We start from the raw sequence: 18,296 nt of genomic DNA on the forward strand, positions 1-18,296 counted from the left end.
TTTGAGCAAAGAAATTCTTTGTTTCTTGATAATTAATCCTTAAGGCTGGTCATATTTACATTTCGTCGCCTGGGTAAAAGATTGTCGTAGGTATGTTAATTTCGACAGGTTGTGGGAAATCGCGATTGAAGTTTGGAATGCAATTTCTCAAAAACGCGAAGATATACATATTTTCTCTAAAGCCTCTGAAAATGTTACTAGTTCACAAAATTCTTAAATTATTTAATTTTTAATGTTTATTGTTAATTAGTTTTGTGTTTATGAAGGATTTTCTTTAGTCAAATTTTGTTGTAAGCGTCATTTGTCCACAAATTGGCAGCCACTTTGTATGAAATACGACAAAAAGTTATCAAAATTTCTACCAAATTAACGACACTTTTTACTCAATATCTCGGAAACTAAAAGAGATGTCAAAAAATGGAGAACGCCATTTTTAAGATATTAATTAGTTTAATATGACTGCATCACCAACTAAATTTTTACTAAATTGTCGAAAAAATTTTAGTCAATATCTCGGATACTAAAGGAGTAATCTAAAAACTGATAACACCAATCGAAAGACCTTGTTTCAAAATATATAAATGCATCTAGAACTAAAAACCGTCAAAATGGCGCTTACGACAATCTTTTACCCAGGCGACGAATTGTGAATATGTACTACATTACATATGTACATACATATATGTATGTAAATATATACACATTTATCGAATACAAGTGGTTGTACACAAGTGCGCATAAGTACATATGTACATGTATAGGTACCACTGATTGTGGAAATGCTCGCTGTAGAATTGAAACTTATTGGGGACCAGTGCTGCCGTTTTCTGTTTTTTTTTAGTACTAAAAACATAATATTTGGGAGTAGGTAGACCCAAAATGTTCTAAATTTTTTTTAAACTTTACTTAAGGCCACATAAAGGTGTAAAAAAGTAGGTGTCGTGTAGAGTGCGCTGGAAACTATCGGGGCAGAGATGTCAATGTCCAAGTATAGTACAAATTTACCTACTCTCAAATCGTGTTCTCGAGAAAAAAATTTCACGATCCAGTACTGCCGCAGTACTGCCAAATTATTATTTCTTCTCCAAGCTTTGAAAATTTAACGTTTTTTTCTTGGCCTATATTAGTTGAAAATAACACATACAGTACTTAAATATAGACCAAAAACGGACGAGTTTTCAAAGTTCATTTTTGTGCCATAGTGTTATTCGAAGTCCTCTAGGACAGAGATGGACAAAGTGGCTTCCAGGAGCCTTTTTTTGCACTTAGGAGCCGGCTCAGCACTAATATAAATAATGCTTTTAATGTATTTGTTAAAGCATAAACCGACGGCAGCGTTGATCCGGATCAACTCGGTAATTAACTGCAGTTGATCCGGATTAAGTCCGAGTTAGTCCGGAGCAACGCTGCCGTCTGTTTAAGCTTTTACACGCCCTTTGTCCTGAGAACACAATTTACCTCTTGCGTAGCTCTTGCTGTCCAAGTCCATTTTTTGAAATTGCTCCGGAGTGACGAAAAATCGATATCGTTTCGCATTGTCTGTCATTCTACATCAAAAACTAATCTTTCGAAAAAAGTGGACTTGGCACCCTTTCACCTTTAGGTAGCGATATGATTTTATATAGACACATTTTTTAAAAGAATTACGACCTACATATAAAAACCATTTCTAATATGAAGTGTAAATACTGGCTAAGAAATGTAATTTTTTTTATACTGAAATGGTCTATTTAGTTGAAACTCGACACATTGACCATGTTCTGAAACCTCGAGGCTTTAAGCAACTTTTTTTTTAAATAAAATTTATTATTTTCGGTGATATAATTTATTTTCCTTTTTGTTACATTTGAAATCATAACGTTAAACCGAACTTCATTCAGGCGGACCTGGGAGCAAAAGCTAGTACATACATACCTACATACATACATAGATAATAGGGGTATTCTCTGAGTCTTGCAAAGCCCTTGCACGGTGCACGGATTGCACGGTTTGCAAAGCTGTCCCATACGAAAACCGGTTTTTACCGGTTGTGTACATATTTCAAATCATTGGATCAACCCACTGTAACTTCCACTCCATACATTTTCATTAAAATTAACAAATATCAAAAGCTTTATATCTTTCAGCAAGTCCGAGATAGTTTCTCAGCATCTTTTTCAGTAAATATTCTGTGATCAGTACAAGTTGGTACGTAAATAAAAATCTTTGCTTGTATATGTTTATGTACATACAAATGCCTGCCTTTTTATGCATTTAAGTATGTAAATACACCCTCCTCTCAACCACCCATTTGCCTGCTTGCTTCAATTGAGTGTCTGCCCGCATATATTTTTGTTTTTGTTTAAAGAACATTGAGAGGGGAGCAGGCATATATACATACATACATACGTGTATGCATGTTTGTATGTATGTATGTATATACATTAGGTTTGTCCAAAATAAAGTAAAGTCACCCCTGGGATTGCTCTATACCGAAAAAATATGCCCCTATTTTTATACCCGCGCGCACTTGAACACAGGGTACTTATTATAACTTTGTTCGCATAACGGTTGTTTGTAACAGCCAAAACGAATCGAGATAGATATATGCAGATATAGAAAAATGTATACATAAATGATATATCTCAACGACATTTGGTACATAGATTGCCCTTTATCCAAGGTAGGTTCCTATTGAAAATGGGCGAAATTGGCCAGTAACCACTCCCCCTCCTCATATATCGGCGTTTTCGAAAAATGCAGAAACTATGATATTTCAGTAAATATTGGATCCAAATTGTTGAGAATTAGTACGTGGAGTAGAATTTTAGTACAAAATAATATTATTATGAAATTTTTGAAAAAGGGACCCGCCCACTTATGATGAAATACTGTATCTTAGTAGCCGCTTCACCAATACTTACCAAGCTCGGCACGCGCCTTGCTTATGATCCAGCTAAGAAACCTGTTGAAAATCTTTGAAATCGGGCAACTGCCACACCCACCTCCCATATAACGGTAATTTACAGAAACACGAAAGCTGCGATAAATCAGTAACTACTGAAGCATGTTGACTCACAATCGATTATTGCAATGACCACTGAGAAGAAAATTAGATTATTATATATTTTTGGACATTGGGCGTGGTGCCCCCCACTTATGACCACAAATGTGTATCTCGGTAACCGATCTATCAATTTCTACCATACTCGGTGCACTTAACAACCTTGGTACGGAGAAACAATTTGTTGAAAATTATTCAAATCGGACTAAAATTACACCCGCTTCCCATATAACGGTAAATTTCAGAAATACGAAAACTTCGATATTTCAATAACTGAGTACGCTTATTTACTCCAAGTTAACAGTCACAACAATCTCCTAACAATAAATAAGACTGCTATAGGTTTTTAGGAATTGGGCGTTATACCGCCCACTTTATAACTACAAAGGTATACCTCGGTAACCACTTAATCTATTGTACCTAACTAGGTTCAATTATTTGATTAGGTCTAACTCTGCATATTATCGAAAACGTTTGAAATCGGGTAAACACCCATAGTTATCATGCAGATGTAGTTCAGAGAAAATTGAAACGACGATATTTGATACCTGCGCCGGGTATTTAAAGTTCGGTTTCGCCCGAACTTATACTTTTTTACTTGTTTGATTTCAAAGTAGAAAATATAGGTAAATTATTAATCGGTATAGAGCAATCCTAGGGGGCGGGGCGTTGGCATTAAAATTCCTTCTACACTTTTTCCACAGGAATTTTGGACCCCCCCTAATGTATATACATATGTAGATAGTACATGTTATTAAGCATTGAAAATGAAAAGCATTCAGACTGGAAATACTAGTTTATCATTTAAGAGCAGTGCTGTCCCCGACGACAACTCGTCTGCCACACATTGACTTCCAACTTCAGCTGTTGATGCAACAATTGCCGTACATAATACTTAGTGAATGCAACTGCAAATGCGGCTGCTTCCTTGAATCAATTCTATGTACCAGTGGCTATTTTACTACATATTAACATTCTATGCAGTAGCGGCATTTGTGTATAGAAGTTTTTACTAAGTGTGAAAATTAGGGTGGTCCTTACAAATATCGAAAGCAAAATTTTCTATATGACACCCCTTCATTTTGCTCTACGTACAAAATATAGGCCGGTACGAAAATTAAAAAAGGGTTAGAAAAACTTGAAAAGCGCTCACTTGAAATTTGTTAAATTTGACATATCTATTAGTGAAACTTATTTATATAAATTCATAAAATTGCTGAGCTAAAGCTCGTGAAAGTATAAATTTTGTAAAATTATTGCGATTTAAAAAAGGTTAAATTTTTTCAAATCCTGGTAGCGACTCCCAAATTTTTTTTTAAATTAGAAATTTGCGTGGATATACAAAATAGGAGGAGCCCCATCATATTGATATTTTTCTGGAACACCCTAGTGAATATGTAACTTCATAGAGCGGACTGCGTTGAAATGGAAATGAATGACCTCTTGTCAACTTCTACTAATTAATCCAATATTTGGAAACTGCTAGGCCGATTGGAAGTATTGTGGTATCACCACTTAGTCCTTTTATACTTTACTATATGTAATTTCAAGAATTCATTGAGTTCGTGTTTCAAATTCTGATTTTTCTATTTTTACTAATTTTTCTGATTCATTAAAAGATATTGTAACTTTCTGGAATACAGACAATATTAAAATATATACATATATATATTATTAAATAAACATTTGGTTAAATATTATAAACCATAGCTATGAAGCTCACTTCCCTGAAAAATTTTCAACCCTTAAATATTCGAAACATTCCAATAGAAGATGTTTTCAGTTTATTCTTCGTCTCTGCAACTTCATTGCAAATCGTTGTGCAAGACACGCAGCTAAATCTCTTCTGCTCTGGAGAAGGAACTCACATTATACTATAGTATAGAGATTTGCAAAAACGAAAAAGTAATTCCCACGCAGAATCCAGAGAAGAACACGGAGCTGGGGATCTCTACAGTCTTGCTGACCTCCTTTCTCCGCCGACTAAGACATTTGTATCTTGCGAGTCTCCATAGTCTCGTACGTATTGATTACCATCCAATATCTGGCATAGCCAGCGAAGTAAGTAAGTAAGGCTCGACTTGAACGTTGTAGACTACTCACTCCTTTAGTAACATGGCCATTTACGCACACAAGGGAATTAAAAAGAAAACTTGATGAAAAAGTCAGCTCCACACCGATCTGCGAAATAGTAAAGCAAAAGGGGTTAGGATTCGGCTGAATTGAGCCCGTGGTTATGTCTCAGCTCCAATCTCGAGCCAAGTAACGACAGTGTACTTCCTTTCAAAGTTCTGAGACGTAGCAGTTAGCGTGAGTTTTTCTACATGGAACGTCTGCAAAAAGCCTCCATGTATTCCAAAACCAACTTCACAAACTTGTATCTATTTTACTTTTTAATAACAGATATGTAATTTCAAAGATGCATGAAGAAAAGCGGCGTTCCACGCGCCAATTGGGCTCTTGACTATGCACAGGCGATACTACTGTCAACCAAAGGTATTTAAATACTCCTTTTTGCGTAAATGAGTTCTTTAAAAGCGCAAACAGACGGCAGCGTTAATCCGGATTAACTCGGACTTAATCCGGATTAACTGCAGTTAAGTCCGAGTTAATCCGGATTAATGCTACCGTCTGTTTAAACTTTTAAACTCTGTTTAGAAGAAGCTCCCACGTTCCCGACAAGTCTAGCTCTCTTCACCGTCACACCTTAGCAAGCGCCTCGTCACATCTAAAATATTTTCATTTGCCGTCAAGTGTATTGAAAAGTTAGCTCCAAAAAGAAAAAAATATCCACTAACAAAAGCAAATTTGTTTTGTATTAAATACCATTTAACGTTTTGGCATCGATCGCCCTCAGTTCCGAAACTTTTAAAACAGAGTGTAAGTGCATTCGCCAGCATCTATCTCACACATTAGTAACTACAAATTTACATAATTTCTCATATACATATGTAGTTTACCTTCATTCCAGCTATGCTCACCGTCTCTTCTTCTACTGTATGTAAAAATGCAATCAAGTCTGGCTGTCACATGCATACTTACTCAATTCAGAAGTTCATTCGCTCACCAGCTATGTGCTTGCCGACAAAGTGCATTGTGCTTAGATTTTTGCATGCTTTCTATGTGTACTAAGTATATGCATGTGGGTCAATCCATGTCCAATCGACCAGTGGCTGGGAGCGATCATTTTTGATTTGAATTCGATTTTGGTTAGAACTTTTCTTTTATCATATACTTAACGAAGTTCTGCCAAAGAAAAATTAATTTTTATTTGTCGAAAGTTAAAATTTTCCGAATTTCGCATGTTTATTTTTTGAATATCCCAAAAACTATTATAGTTACATATGTTATGGTTGTGGTCTCGTTTTAAAGGTGACATTTAAAAATAATTTATTAAAAATATTGAAACAAAAAAATTACAGAATTTCGAAATAAGTAATAAAAATCATAAAAGCAAAAACTTAGATAAATTTTTCGCTTAATTTTTTTTGTACAATACCTCTAACTGATCTTAACACATTCTGAAATTTTCAAAAAGGTGTTAAAATTTTTTGTTAATTTTTGAAATTTGATTTTTATTTTTGAATTCCGAATGGAAAATAAATTAGAATTAAATTAAAATTGTTTAACATAACTTTATTTAGACAAAAAAAATTTTAAATTTTTTTTAAGTTCTAAATTCATGTCTTTAAAAAACAAAAAAAAACACCTTGAATAAAGGGAAAGTTCTGACCAAAATTCATCCAACTCAAAAATTGTCGATTCCAACCATTGGCATCGATTTGGCATGGATTGACTCATGTACATACCTACATATGTATGTATGTCTGTCTTCTTCAATCTTTTTTCTAAACTTTTCAACTGTGTGATGGCAGATGGCAAAGTCTCTCTGCTGACGCTGCAAAATACTTACAATGCAACCTAAAAAGTTCATATTCACGTTGAAACTTATGTATTTATACATACATACATATTTATTCGTTTAGCAGTAGCTCTGCTCTTCACAAAAGTGACGCTTTTGAGAATGCTGACATTGAAATAAATTAGAATTCAAAGTGCTGGAGGAAAGAGCGCTTCTAATAGAACAAAAGAGACGTTTTGAATTACTAAATACATGGAAGGCATGGCAAACGCTTTAAGTTTCTATAACTGTTGATTTATTTTTAGCATTGAGTGATTTATTTAATTTCGAAATTTAGCTTTCAATTGCGGTTTCACTTTTCACTAAGATTTCTAAAACACTTATGTAACTATGTTTTGGAAATGAGGAATTTCTAAGAAATTTTGGCGTAAGAAGCCAAATTGTTACTACTTAGTAACGATACTGCAGCTGTGTACATATAAGCTTCTGGTTTCACGAAATTAAAGTCTGATTTATTTGAGAGATTTTTTCCGTGTTTCTGCGTTCATATGTACGCTGAAAATTTTGTATGTTCGAAAACTTTGAATGGAACTAGGAAATGCTCACTTGCTTCGTGGTGCCTGATAAGAATTTTTGCTTTGGCCAATACAAAAATAGCATTGAAATACGAAAACGGTTTGTCAAGTACAAATTCTTAGTCTTAAGCTGCCTTTACATGAGGCGATTTTCCAGGCGCCTCATGTAAATCACACATAGCGCTGTGATTCCATATACACTAAGCGACAAATGAAACAATCAACAATCTAGCGATGCAAAAACCAAAAATGTGGCTCGATAGAACTTTTTGTGCTGATTTCAACCCTATCACAATTATCTGGCGAAAGTAAAACATAAAGAAGATATCAATGGTTAAAGTTAAATTTTCTGATTTTTTTAAATATTAATATCTTCTGAACAACATAACCTGTTAAAAAACTAATGACGTCAAAATAAAGGTAATTAATTTGTCTTTCATGTATGTATGTATATAATTGATATGCTTTTTTAAATTTTTAGTCCGGAAATACTAAAACACAAAATAAAATAAAAATATACTTTTTTAAATGGCGTTTACATAAAATTAGTTTTAAAACTGGTTAGAGTATATACGTCGCATAAAAGGCATTTAAATTTGGTTGAAATTAGCAATAATTTTTTAATCGGTTAAGTTGTTTCCGACATAATGGAAATGAAATTTTGCACATTATAGGACTAAAATTGAATGGGCTATAAAACCGTATAAATACTCAATAAAATTTTAACACTTGTGAGAAAAAATGTTGAAATTTGGGTGACAATTTGTTGATTTTTTTTTTAGGTTCTACTTTCGGTTTAAACTTTCGTTTATATGTATTTGTTTTAGTTAATGAACTGTGTTTAGAATTTTTTAATTTTCTTAAAATTTTTAAAAGTAAATAAATAAGCATAAGTGGCGAACAAATCACTTTGATATGGCCTTTAGCGTTTATTAGGGCTCTCCAAACAAAGTAAAGTAGGAATATTAATGCTCTCACCCTCGTAACATTGTTTTATATCGAAAAAATATATCGCTGTCATTTTTTAAATCGAAAAGTATTTAGAGGTCGAATTGAAAAATATTGATTTTCAAGCATTCGCTATTATTTCTACGAATTTTTTTCCCCCATATAAAATACTACATAGGAAACTTTGAGCCTTTTGAACGACCTTTAAATGTTTTTTGATTTAAAAAACGGGGGCATACTTTTTTCACTATAAAACAATCGTAGAGATGAGAACATAAAAATTCCAACTTTTTTAAGCATGCATTTGTGAACCACCGTAATGCATATGTATTAACATCCCAACACGATACAATAATCATTATCCTGCACTGACTACTTCGCTATAAATACTCGTACAATATTTGCTTTTTATCGTTCTTTGTTGGAGTAATTACTGCGCCTGTCTTTGTCAAGTTCTCTTCTTTTTTTTTTGAATCAACATTTGCATGACAAAAGCATGTCATTAAAAACTAAAAACCGATGCATCAACTGGCTTGCATCAGCACCTTCTCAGTTTACCGCTCCAGTACACCAGTTTGTAGGTACACAGTCGGTATAACAGTTGATATGCACTTTTAATGGCAAGTGACAAACAAGCAAACAAAATAAATCGTACCCAAGTGAGATCGTCTTCTCATTATCTGTTTATCCTACGGGTAATAAATAGCTTGCAGTGATTTCAAAACAGCGGATATCTGTAGACGGACATGAATGTAAAAATATGTATATACATATGTAAAATATATATGTATGTATACTAGGGCGTGTCAATTTGTAAGAGAGATTTTTTCGACTGTGCGCTTATAGCATAAGAGCATTCTACGTGTAATTTTAAGCAAATTTGCCGAAGAAACCACGGGTTTAAAATCAATTTGGATTTTGCCAGAATGTAAAATTGGGTTTCTTAGTATTTGGTCTAGTGTCGTAAAGAAGTTCTTAAAATTTATATAAAAACATGCTGTAAGGGGTTTTTTGGTATGATGAGTCTATTTGTGCACTCTTTATTTTTCTTAAAACTTCCACCAGAGGGCGCAAGACGGACAATTTTCACATTTTCTTCGAAATCTATTTTCGTAATTTGGCAAACTCCAAATTGATTTTAGACCCACGGTTTCTTGGGCAAATTTGCTTAGAATAACACATAGAATGCTCTTATGCTATACGCACATATCTAGTAAAAAAAAAAATTACCCACCCTAATGTGTACTTCATAGAAAAATTTGTTTACTTTTTAATTCTTATCAGTTATTAAGTGCGGTAATTCGACATCATTTTACTAGCTATTCTCCGTTAAAAAAAAAAAAAAATATTTGTACACTCAGTGCGTACATATTTATGTTTATACGTGCATGTTTATCTATATACATATGTACATATGCAGATAAATGTATGCATTTTTATTTCAATATGTCACTGTGAATTCTGTACGCTGTCTTGCCACTTCATTGGCTGTTGACATTTTATTATGCTTACAAGAATTCATCGCCTTGTATGATATTCCTGGAGCACAGTGTTTTGAGATAGGAAAAAGTTGATTATGAAATAATAGAAGATTATTTATTTTAAGACTTAATATTTTCTTAACCCCGAAGAGTGTTATCTTAAAGCTTAAACAGACGGCAGCGTTGATCCGGACTAACTCGGACTTAATCCGGATCAACTGCAGTTAATTCCCGAGTTGATCCGGATCAACGCTGCCGTCTGTTTATGCTTTTATTCATGGTCTAAATATTAATCCGAAGTTCTCAAAACAATGCATGTTATGTTGTTGTAGCTACGCAGCACTGCATAGAAGAGCTAATCTCTCAATCATTGCCGTCACGCTCAATTTAGGGTAGACTGAAAAAAATGCCCTATCCGCGGAATCGGACCAGAGAAAGCAGAGCACGCGCCGGCTTGAAGCTGAGTCACTTCCCCGGCCCATCTGAATTCATTTTCGTTTGTTCACTGACAAGATCCAGATATGCATGCAGCGAACATCGAGTATACTGAAAGCCTACTAAGTAACGAGATATATCGAGAACAATCTCTTGACCTGCAATATCGCCAACGGAGTAAAATCACACCTATTGGTGGCGAAGAGCTACCTCGAGAGATTCGCGTAACTCAGCCGCAATCACGGTCCAAATACTTTAGTTGCTTAGTGTAATTTTAACTACACTCTATTCAAATTTTTTAAGTAGATATTATTTCAGCCTTGGATCTTTTAATTCTATACATTTTAAAAAATCGGAAGGTATAAATGAAGGATTTGTTTAGTCCAATCCGTTTGGTGATTAGTAGTCCCTAATCTTGTCTCTTGTGCTTTATCGAGCCGAAGCCGAAGTAAGGGGAATTGCATGGACTAAATGTGGAAACGATGAGCCGAGCCGATAGAATCATTAAAAAATTCCTTCGTGTATAGTCCATGCTGTCACGTAGAAAGTATACTACAAATATCGTCCAACCTCTTTTATAGTTTGGAAGCCCTTGCTTGTATGGACACCTATTAAGGTTCCTTATTGTTTGTGCAAAACTCAAGAATATTTAATAAATATTCATATAAATTTTTAACTTTTTAATTAGTTTTAATTTGTTAAAAAATCGCGTTGATTTTTTTGAGATTTATTTTTTGTTGAACGTGTTTCTCATTTTTAACCGACTTCCAAAAAAGGAGGAGCTTATCAGTTCGTCGGAATATTTTTTATTTATTTAATTTTTTTTTTATGTATGTTACCGCATAACTTTGGACCACGTCAACCGATTTCGCAAATTCGGAAAGCTAGTATCTCAGAGGTGCTCCCATACTAATCTGGTTTAGATCCGATGATTGGATCATGAAATATATATAGATATATATATATTTTTTTTAAGTCGGTTTTTTTTTGCTAAAAATTACTTGTTTAAACTATTCTCGAGTTTTTCACAAGATTTAGAAACTATATTTTTATGCTTTTTATTGTAGAATGAACCATATTTTTATAAAAAATTAGCAACAATAAATAAAAATAAAAATAGTTGCATATATTGCGAAAAATTTTTTGTGCCAATATTTTTGCCGTGAGTGTAGATTGTTTGATATACATGTGTACATACAGCAATTCATACATAGTAATCATGGACACTGTAACTGAATAGAAAATTACCATTCATTGCAAAAGATGAGTTGAGACCAAGACCTTAAGATCTTCATTCACATAAGAATAAAAAATTCTACGCAAAACTATTTCGAATGGCAAGAGCGAAGATATTCACATGGAACATTAACGCAAAAAAAAAATTAAATTATTTCTATGAGGTATTTTGACTCTGCAAAGTCAGGCTTTTTGAATAACATATTTTCATACTTCTCCAAAACTTTTATTGAAAAGTATAAAACAAACAGGTTATTAAGTTATTCGGTTAAGTGCATATTACTCTTCAGAGTATTCTTTTGTTGAAAACTATATTAATAGCTCAATTCTGTATCGGTGACAAACATGTGTTTATTGACAAATTTAAACTTTTTCATATATTTTTCCGTAATAAAAACTGTGACAAGAGTTTGTCAGCGATACAGAATAGAGCCGTAAATATAACTTCATAACCAGATAATCCGCTATACAGCAAGGCGTGAATGCCTTACACTCAAAATGTGAATTGATTGCAAATTCAAATAAAAGTATTACTTAAATGAGAAAAAATGTCACAAAATCGTCTGGCTTCTGCATTGTCGACACAGTATATGAAATTAATACCTCAATCACGTTTATGAGACATTATTGTGGAAAAGAAGGCACTGCTTATGGCGTGCACAATGCACAATCATATGTACATATGTAGTATGTTTATACCCGTATGTGTTCACGCATGTTTGTCTGAATATTGGCTGATTAAAACGCTCACTCAGCTGTTTGAGAATACTACGTGTCGTTATTGTTATTTACACTTTGTACATGCCAAGGTACATACATGCATATCCATAAAAGCTTATACTACATATGTATGTATGTACAAAAGTACATAAGTAAATACACACCAACTCATCCATTACCAAATATAAAATGTACATACAACCATAAAAATACACTTGTATGTGCATATGTGCATATATATATATATAAAAATTAAATTGCATTTGCGAATTAAAATAAGTGCAAATGCGATTTTGTTGTTGCTGTATGACTAATAATTAGGTTAGTCGAAGAAAAGATTGAATGAATTTTACTTGAACAAGATATGTACATATATATTTTTTCATTTTATGTAAAATATGTTTTGTTTGTCGATAAGTTAGTATAGTACAAACTGATAACAAATAAAACTGATATCTTATAAATAAATAAATTTCCGAAAAATTGTAAAGTTGTTGCGAATGTATTGGGGCATTATTATTGTTGGTTTTGCCGAACCAAAACCTTTTTCTTTGCAACCAAAAGTACCTAGTTTCTTGATTAGTGCTGTAACCTCCAAAGTACCTGCACCTGTCGTACGGCGTACAGTGTGGACAATTAACTGTATTTGTGACAAAATCTAATATCTCGATAACGACAACAGATTACGAAAAAAATTTAACTACATTTTAAAGCTTAAACGATGTAGAATTCAGGAAAGATAATTTTGTTGGATAAAAAATAACCGAAACCTTTACAATGACCTTCAAAAACATAGTTTTTCAAATTGTTTCCCTTTCCACTTTGATCTTAGAATGCAATAAACTTTTTAAAAAGCTTAAAATATATATTTTGGCTGTTCTTGCGTCAGGAAACTCATTTTCATGGTTGCAAGAACCGGCAAATATTTTAATGGCCGTTTTCTTAAGTAGGGTTTAAAATTTAACTACCCTTTAAACACACATTTTCAGAAAAAAAAACTTATATATATAAAAAATATATACATACATATATAAAAAATCAACGGTAATTTTTAGTGACTTGAAATACTTTATAATACTCGAAAACTTTCTAAAAACTCTGAATAAAAAGTTTGACATTTTTATGAAAATTTTTTGAACTTTCATACATTTTTGTGGACTTTATGCAATCTTTGAAACTTGTATTTAGTACGTGGTTTCTGTTATATATTGAATTATATTTTAAATGAAAACTATTAAAAATAAATATATAAACATAAGTTGCAAACAATATCATTTTGAATTTTGTTGCAAATGATATGCCCGTTACTGTACATATGTATGTATATATGTAAATATGCTTCATAATCAAGTCTAGTATGTAGTAGACGTCTGCCACTTTTCAGAATAAAAACAAAAAAGTTTACCACATATTCTTATTGTAAAAACTTCTCCAATTATTTGTGCCAGACAAAGGCTTTTACGGTTTGTCCAATGACTAATTCAATTCAATCTGTAGCATTTAAAAATACCACAGTATATTCCCATTAAAGTTTATACCACCTACTTACACATATGTACATGTATAGTGTAGTTGGTAAAACATTTGTACATAAAAACTCATGAGTTGTTCACGTACACAAACATATGTATGTACATTATACTGCATCACTCCCCATACAAAAAAAAAATCGGTACTATTTTTTCATTGGAGTTATAAAATCTATTATATTTTAAGACGTCCACCAAAATATTAAGATTTAAGTGAGCTGGACCAATTTCAAAATACCTCCAAAAATGGAGTTTTTTTATGAATAAAAATAGTTTCTTAAATTTTTTTTTTGAAAAAATCCCCTCAAATAACAAAACGGTTTAAGCTTTAAAAATTTGCATAAAAATATTTTTAAAAAATTTAAAAAAAAATTTTAACGGAATCGTAATGATGAGATTTTTGATGCTGTTTTTTTTAACTTTTTTCAAAGATTGGTATAAGAAAAAATTGAATAACTGAGCCTAAACTTTTCTGATTTAGACTTCAGAGGTGTCGGTGGAAAGGTATTTTCTCACCTTTTTTATTTCTTTGCTGATAAACTCATTCAAAGGATGAAAGAGAAAGGTAGGATGAACGAACGTCATTCAAAGTTGAATTAAGATGTGTTGGTATTTGAAAAAAAAAAATTGGACACGAATGATTTTTTTTTTGGACAGAAATAAAAACAGTGTGAAAACACCTTTCTACTGAGATCCCATTAGTCTAAATCAGAATAGTTTTGGCCCAGTTATTCAAGTTTTTCGTAAATCAATCTTTGAAAAAAGTAAAAAATCAGCATCAAAAATTGCATTCTTACGATTCCGCTGAAAAGATTTTGAAATATTTGTATGCAGGTTTTTTAAGCTTAATCTGTTTTGTCATCTGAGGGGACTTTTTTCAAAAAGTTCTTTACGAAACTATTTTTATTCATAAAAAACTCCAGTTTTTGAGGTATTTTCAAATTGGTCCAGCTCACTTAAATCTTAATATTTTTCCCAAATATTTTGGTGAACGTCTTAGAATATAATAAATTTTGTAATCCCGGCGGAAAAACCGCAACTTTTTTTGGTGATGCAGTCTAATGTACATTAGTATTTTTATTAAATATGCAGGCACGTGAATGAGCTGTGTGCTTACGCTTCCTGATATTGTGCCAGAACTATCTCTTTTATTACCGTGTGTACCCCACGAAGCGGACGGACATCTTGGCGTATACGTACGGTGACCATATTTACCAACGTAAAATAAAGGACATTTTTTTTTTCAAAATGATAAAAGTATGTTACCCATATCGTAATTTAAATCAAACATTTACTAGTACATTATAGTATCTAATTGTACGAGTTTCCCTTATTTAAAGGCGCTGTAAACAGGCTTTTAACCGATTTCGAAAAATTAAATCCAATCCTTATCAAGGACACAGTGGTTTAAAATTGGAATTTAATGTTCGTAATTCACTAGAGCCTTAATTTTTCAACCAATTGGATTATTTTTTTTTATGAAAGCTTATAAAACTAGTAAGAGACCAGTTGAGCACAAATTTTGAAAGTGCAGAAAAAGTAGCAATTTTGATGAATATCGATTCTCCTGTTCCAGATAATAAATGTTACATAATAAAACCTAATTGAAAGCAATTGTAGGGTTCCTCCATAAGGAGGAATAATCTCTCAATAAAATTTTGACATATAATAAAAAAAATTTCACCAAAATTAAAAAAAAAAGTTTTAAGAAAAATTTTTGGTATGGAATTTTATAGCTAACACTTCGAGCACATCTGCATCCGAAATGGGAAATAAATGCGTTTGTTTTATTATTAAAAATTAACGGGAATCCTTAGACACTTGCACCTCGCTCTTTATTATAATAAACTTTAATGATCTATTAAACTGCATATCCCAATTTTTACTAAAAAATAATAATATTGGTGAAAATTTTTTATAACATTTAAAATTTTGGTGTGCCTTTTTTCATTTTGGGAGAACCAAGCAATTGCTCTCAACTGGTTTTTATTATGTAACATTTATTAACTGGAAAGTATAATACATTTTCTTTAAAATTGCTACCTTTTCTGCACTTTGGACTAAGAAATTTAAAATAAAAATTTACGAAATTGCGAAGGTTTCCATTATATTTTATAATGGACATTTTTATTATTTTATATTCTCTGTTCAAAAATTTACCTCTGAAAAATCCAGAGCTAATTTAAAGGACAGATTAAGAAATAAAGGACAAAATGCGTCCTTTATTTTGAAAAAAATTATAAAGGACAGAAGGTTTAAAATAAAGAACGGATGGTCACCGTACGTATACGTTATCTTTGTTGTTGCGGTTACCTATGGATTTCCTCTCAGTTACTTTGCGATTTTATAAACACATTTGATTATTAACTAGATGTTGAAATTAAATATTAGTTTTCCTAGAGAAATTACATATGTACATATGTATACTTACATATGCTTATGTACTAGTATATGGTGACTAATCGATGATTCTTAGTCATTGATATAATCATGTCACTCTCGGTGTTTGTTTATAAATGTTTTTTGTTTTTTTTTTTTTTGTTTGCAAGATGCTAAGCAATTAGTGTAAAGAAATTCATTCATAAAAGCGTTGAACATTCCGATTTGTTGAATGTAAAGACTTGCAAATATTTACAATATTGCCCCGTATGTGTGTCCATTTGTACAGAGCGCTGGGTGAAAACTTGCTTAATTTTTAGTTTTCCGTAGAAGCAGTAGTCGACTCATATGGATGTATTTATTATGGTGATTGACTCTATTTTGCAAAACCGGTTTCAATCGGTTTTTGAATATATTTAGGCGTTTTTTTTAGTTCTGGATTTTTCGAATAGCTAATCGAATAAACCGGCTTTTCATCTAGTTTATTTATAAACCAGACTCTAAAATTGCTAAACACTTATTTTATTGAAAATAGAACCAGGCAATTTTTATTAATTTTGTACCTAAATGCTGATAAAAAACTGGAAAATTTTTTACATTTGAAAATTTCGGAAACTAACCTTAAATATTTCTAATATTACTAAAAAACAAGGAATTTTTGAGCAAAAAACAAAACCGAATTCAATTCTCATATAAAAGTTTAAGAGTACCGTTAATTTCTTCATGATAAATGATCAGATCTAAACCAAATTAGTATGGGATACCTGAGGTACCCGCTTTTCTTATAAAACAAATAATAATTATAGAAATCGGTTAACATGGTCCAAAGTTATGTGGTAACATATGTACATAGAAAAAAATAATATTCTGACAAATTGATAACCTCATCCTTTTTTTGAAGTCGGTTTAAAATGTATGCAAATAGGCTTGCCCAATTTGTAGAGTTCGGCAATATCAGCTTATATATATACAATATCGCCCGACAGTTGGCGCAAAAAGCAGCATGTCCCTTCGCTGTGGTTCCAATCTTCGGGCGTGCATTCCTTAGACCAAACTACGTTTTAACAGCGTGTACGTGTACCCTATCACCTCACTGTTTTGAAGAACTCAAAGGCGCCACTTGTGTGGCCATTGAATTCCATTAAAAAGTCTTCTCACCATATCTCAGTTTTGAAACAATTTGATTGCTACTTACCTTATTTTCTGCTAAAATTTTCGAATCGCATTTCTGCTTGCCAGCTTATTGCTTTCTGTGTCTGTTTCATTATTTTGTATTTCATATTTCCTCAAGTGTATCTTGTTTAAATGGAAAAATATAAAATCAAAACAGTTCGTAGAGGAGTGAATGCTATTTTGCCATAATGTATATATGTATGTATGTATGTACGTAGTGTACATAGCTTCCTTTCACGACGAGCAATTACAATACAATCATTTTGAGTTAACAATCAACTGGCTAATTGCACATTTATTTGCCGTATAATATATGAAGAGGAGTCATTAAACTGATAAGCAGAGATGCTCGATGGTATTTGCTTTGTAGTTTAAAGAGGAATTTATTTTGTTATCACTCAAAAGCAATGTTTGAATGTGCGTGAAGCTGATAATGTACCACACTGGAAAAATGGGCAATTCCTTTACACTAGCAATAAATCCTTATATCACAACAAAAATGGCTTCAAACGCAATTCTGCTTTATTTTAAGCAAATTTAAAAAAAAATATGCACATATGTACTTATGTATGTAGTACATATATTAAAAGACTAAGTAAAAGTTCATCGCTGGGTGAAATTCAATTTGACGAACTGTGTAGAATTTTTGTTTTTGTGTAAGGTAAATAGTATAAACATTAAAAATATTTGATTAACGTTCCAGTCGATATTGACATTAAAGCTTTTAATGGCCTTAAAGTAAGTCCACAGGGTACATTGATGTTACTTTTATATTAGTGGTATGCAAATAATTAATAAAAATGTATGACCATACTTACACTTGTCACGTAATTTAAATTTGCTGGTACTAATAGCTTCACTTGTTTGTCAGTCGTAGTTATGGCTTACACTGCTAATAGCTGGTTACCGCTTCAC

General features: G+C 32.3%; 1 protein-coding gene across 6 annotated transcripts in view; it reads left to right on the forward strand.

Annotated features, from left to right (window-relative positions):
- Window positions 1-18,296, forward strand: part of drpr (multiple EGF like domains draper) — a 45,118-nt gene that overhangs the window by 1,275 nt on the left and 25,547 nt on the right. The gene's annotated exons all lie outside the window — the stretch shown is intronic.

This window comes from Rhagoletis zephyria, unplaced genomic scaffold, assembly GCF_001687245.7.
Source record: "Rhagoletis zephyria isolate East Lansing unplaced genomic scaffold, Rhagoletis_zephyria_1.1 Rzeph_scaffold_00093, whole genome shotgun sequence".
Lineage (NCBI taxonomy): Eukaryota > Metazoa > Arthropoda > Insecta > Diptera > Tephritidae > Rhagoletis > Rhagoletis zephyria.